General features: G+C 42.7%; 1 pseudogene; it reads right to left on the reverse strand.

Annotated features, from left to right (window-relative positions):
• Positions 1-740: 740 nt before the first annotated feature.
• Positions 741-4,379, reverse strand: LOC122128377 (annotated as a pseudogene).
• Between the last annotated feature and the right edge of the window lie 666 nt (positions 4,380-5,045).

Raw genomic sequence — 5,045 nt, forward strand, 5'->3', positions numbered from 1 at the left:
CACACACACACACACACACACACACACACACACACACACACATTTGTGAAAATACCTTACAGAGAAGTTACAATTACATGAGTACATGAGCAAGGTCATGAGTACATTTCTTATTAGGGATGGTAAGAGGAAACAAAGTGGGAGGCAACAATGCTTGATAAGAAATGTACCCATTACCTTTTATTTGTATTCTGTGACAAGTGATCTGATTTTTCCCTGTTACTGCTTCCAATACATGCTGCCCTAGGTCCAATTGAACACTCTACCACAATGCCTGGACCTCTGCTAAAACAGCTTCACCTAGTCCTATAATTGAATCCCAGGAGGCTGGGAATATGTCTCAGTGATAGAATGCTTCCCTAGCATGCATGAATTCATGGGTTCGATTCCTCAGCAACACATAAGCAGAAAACACCAGAAGTGGTGCTGTGGCTCAAGTGGTACAGTACTACCCTTGAGTAAAATAAGTTCAAGGGCAGTGCAAAGGCCCTGAGTTCAAGCCCCAGGACTGGCACAAAAAAGGAAAAAGACTTGAACCCCAGGGCCTCCGATGTCACATTTAGAAGGCATGTTTTCTTCCTACATTGTCTGTCATGTGTATCTACAGCTTTCTCTAACAAAGGTTTTTCATTGAAACTACAGTTGCTTACATCTCAGGCTTAGGATCTGATATAGGGATTGATCTCTGGGCAACAGGGCTGGTTGAAATGCAAGACATTTCCTTAGCACAATTCAAGGGCCTACTCTACTTGTTTTAGTGTTCTGGGAAAGTTTTCTAAAGCAGTTTTGAAAGCTTGAAGAAAGAAAGCACAAAGCTCATTGCTGGTCTCATTAACTATTGGGTGAAAACTCCTGAAGAGTGGTGGGAGGTGGCCTGCTTCCTGCTTGGCCCATAGTAGCACGGCATGCAGCTCTTCTGCAATCAAGCATATTTCTACTGATCATATGTGGACATGCCAGCTCATCCTGGTACTCTCCAGGTAACATTCCTTAGGCACCAGGAACTCCATGTAATGAAATTCAGGGAGTTTACACAGTGCAGAGAAGAGGCAGTTGAGGGTGCAGGCTGACAGCAGGTTAGCAAGGAACTTGAGCTCCTAGAGATAGTGGCAGGAACACAGGCCCAGGATCATCATGACCACATAGCTATGGGTAATAGCACACTCCACTGGGGTCCACACCCGCACTATCTGGACAACCTGTTATCGCAACTTGAGGAAAGTAGAGGGATATAAATGAAGCAGATTGTGTCTACTGAGGTGCAACACATCCAGCTGGGCAGCATGGATACAGTCTGCCAAGAAGTTCATGTCCACATGGTTCAGAGCACAATTGGCCAGGTCCAGCATTCTCAATCATGTTCTGAAGGGGCTGTAGAACATGGAGTAATCAGCACAAATCAGAGGAGTTCCATGTGAGCAACAATGGATGTGAGCAATCCATCTGCTTGTCTGTCACAGAGAACAAAGACTTGCAGGGCAAGTCTTGTTCTTACCTGACTGCATGGAGTCTGTGAAAATAGTTTTGACACATGGTGCTACATGAAATGCAAATGTCTGTGTCCATAAATATGGTTCACTGGGATGCAGCCTGGCTCCCTTGCTTTCACACAGTCTACAGCTGCTGGGCTTGCTGTGTGGTTCAGAATTAACCTGAACCAATGAAACCTTTGTCTTCATCTCACCTAAATGGCAGATTTTATCAACAACCATTTTCATATGAAAGGAGTTATGTACATGATCTTGGAGAAAACATCCACTCTGAGAGCTTGCTACAGGGGAAATGAGGCATTAGTAAGAAAAAAGAGCCATTATTCTAACAATAGAAGAATCCATTACTGTAGAGCCAGGAAGGGAAAGCCAGACATCCCCAACTGAGGCACCATATCCACAATCCAATAATTCTGATTTAGATAGTGTTGGCAGCAAGCACCAGCAAAGGGGCAGCTGGACCCTGTCTCTGACTGAGTCCCTCACTGTCTGTTTGTGCATGCCCCTCTTGATATCATAGCTGCAAATGGGTGAAACTATTAGCTAAGGCCTTATGAGAATCCTGCTTGTGTTGGAGGCCAGGCATTCCCCCAATTCCCATGAATGATCTTGGGTTAATATCTGCTCAGGAAGGCCAGGGTGATACTGCAGTCCCACAGTCAGCTGACAACAACCTCATGTCACCCAGCTGAGCCAGATTTCTATACCTGACCTGAGATAATGCCAGTCACACAGTGTTGGGAACTTTTTTTGCACCACAATAGACAACTACAGGAGTCACTATAGTTAGCTATGCCTTATAAAGCAACATTCTAGACCCATTAGTTAGCATGTTCTTTTCACAGAGACCTCTCCCTCTCCCTTCCCCCTCCCGCTTTCCCTCTCTGTCCTGTTCTTCTTGCTTTCCCCCACTCTTCCTCCTATCTATGCTAGGAATTACAGCCAGGGTTTTTCATGTGCTAGTCAAACACGTAGCATCAAGGCACATTTTAGCCCTTTTCTTTTTCTTTCTTTCTTTCTTTCTTTCTTTCTTTCTTTCTTTCTTTCTTTCTTTCTTTCTTTCTTTCTTTCTTTCTTTCTTTCTTTCTTTCTTTCTTTCTTTCTTTCTTTCTTTCTTTCTTTCTTTCTTTCTTCCTCTGTCTCTCTGTCTCTCTCTCTCTCTTTGTCTGTCTCTTTCTCTCTTTCTTTACTTATTTTGAAGACCAAGACACCATTCAAACTCAGTATCTGATGCTTTTGCTCACTGGCTGGTACTCTAATATTTGAGCTACACCTTCAACCCCCAGACCTTGTTTTTTGAGGCAGTCTCCCTATGTTATCCAGGCTGGACTTGAACTCACTTTCCTTCTTCCTCAGGCTTCTGAGTGTTGGGATTGCAAGCCTGGTTTTGATGTCTACCTTACACATTGTCTCTTTCTAACTAGAAGCATTCCCCTGAGGTCCCTCACTATTCTGGATCACTCCTGGTCCTCTAACTTCTTTATTTCTCTTTTGTGCTCTCTGATGTGCAGCTCCAGAGAGCATTGAGCTTGGGGCTTTGTGAATAAGCTGTTCTTCTACCTATCACTCAGTGCCCCTACAGCCTGTGAAGCCAAGGACCAGAGTGCTTGACCCATCCCTCTTCCTTTCAGTCTCTGAGACTCTGAGAATCTGGATCTTCCCTGTCAGCATGGAGAGGGCCACACTCAGCTCTATCAGGTAAGTCATGTGACTGAGCTCTCAGGAGATGGAGCTAAGGAGGCAGTCTTCATGCTTAGAAGTTGGGACAGAAGTGAAGGGTGTGTCAAAGGCCTTGATGGGGAGGATGAGTGAAGTCAGATGAGGGAATGCCACCTGGGCTAACAACTGCTGCACATGCCAGCATGTAGCCGCACATTGTGGGCCACTTCCAGCTTGCACAGCTAACCTGTCCTGGCTAGGCTTAACACCTGCAGGAGCTACCCAGGGCTCAAGCTGTCTTCCCTGAATGAGGGGCAGTGCATCTGCAGAGCAGCCATACCTGCTGATTTCAGGGCCTGCACCACTATCTCAAAGTTGCCTTCAATGACAAATAAATAAATGAGGACTTCAATAGGTCACCTGACTGCACAGGGCTCTGCCTGTAGTTGGCAGCATATTCTAGCCAGGAGCTCAGTGTGGCCCCACTTTCCCAGAGCCCTTCCACAAGGGCATTGCTGTACCTGCACATCCCGGATACCCATAAGGTTAGATCTCTGCAGCTGATGAATCCTTTTAAAGAATTATTTAAGAAGGATTTTTTCCTTTGTTTTATTTAGAAAAGAATATTTTAAAGGTTCATTCCCTGGAAAACACTTGCCCAGTTTTAAATGCCAAGACAAATAGTTGGGTTCCACATGAGAGTGCCATTAAGATACTAGAACTCTATGTACTTTTCAGGGATACAATGAATTTTGGGATGACTCAATGTTTTAGGTATCCATGATTCTAATACTAGATACATTTCTACTTTCTCAAAACTTACAGAGAAGAGATTTTGATTCCAAGAGACTTTGAATAATAGTATGAAGTCTTTCATAACTCCGCATCAACTCTTCATTTTATGAACTTATTTTCCTAATATAATTTATGAAGCTTTATAGTTAATTATTTTCTCCAAAGTCACAAAACCATTTTTTGAAGATTTTCTAATAGGGATAAAGCTTTGCGACTGAAAGGTCAATATAATCCTTTTTGTCAACTATAATCAAGAATCTCTTGAAATTATTTTTGAATGTTAAATTCCTCCAAAGCCTATACTTGAATGGAATCGCTTCTATCCTGAGTGTATGAATTGTGTGTGCTTGGGAAAAGTTCCATTTATCCCATTAATATGTGGAGGATATTTCACAGGGAGGAGATCCAGATAGTACTTACCCACTTTGGTCTCATCTCTGTACTCTGTGCGTTTGGACAAATTTCAACTTTGTTCACGACTCATTTAACTTCTGTAGATCCTATGATGAAGATACTCCTTTTTTTGGGGGGGGGGTCTGGTTGTGGGGCCTGAACTCGGCCTGGGCACTGTACCTCAGCTCTTCAGCTCAAGGCTAGCATTCTACCACTTGAGCCACAGAGCCAATTCCGGCTTTTTTCTTTTTGCTTATGTGATGCTGAGGAATTGAACACAGGGCCTCAGGCATGCCAGGCAAGCACTCTACCCCTGAGCCAACTTCCCAGCCTGATGAAGATACTCTTAAATTTAATTTTTTTTCTAAAATATATCAGAAGCCTGTAAGTATTCCTCAATACATCTTGTATTCCCACAACTTATGCAATCCCTTCCTTTGATACAAAAGTCCTTCCTCTAATTAATATTAGCTAACTCCAATAGTATAGTATAAATAATTACTCAGGTTGAGGAGAGAAAGTTGTTCTATAAGTGAAATAAATACTTAGTTTTCTCAAATTTTATCATTTTTTAACCTCTGAAGAACTCTAGAGATCCTAACTAAAAGCAGCTTTCATTTACACACACGAGAAAAGAGGTTAATTAATCTATTATACACTAAGAACAATGATCCTCTGAGAGAAAAAACCATGGCATTTTTAATTATG

The sequence above is a fragment of the Dipodomys spectabilis genome, unplaced genomic scaffold (genome assembly GCF_019054845.1).
Source record: "Dipodomys spectabilis isolate Male_0828 unplaced genomic scaffold, ASM1905484v1 ptg000012l, whole genome shotgun sequence".
NCBI lineage: Eukaryota > Metazoa > Chordata > Mammalia > Rodentia > Heteromyidae > Dipodomys > Dipodomys spectabilis.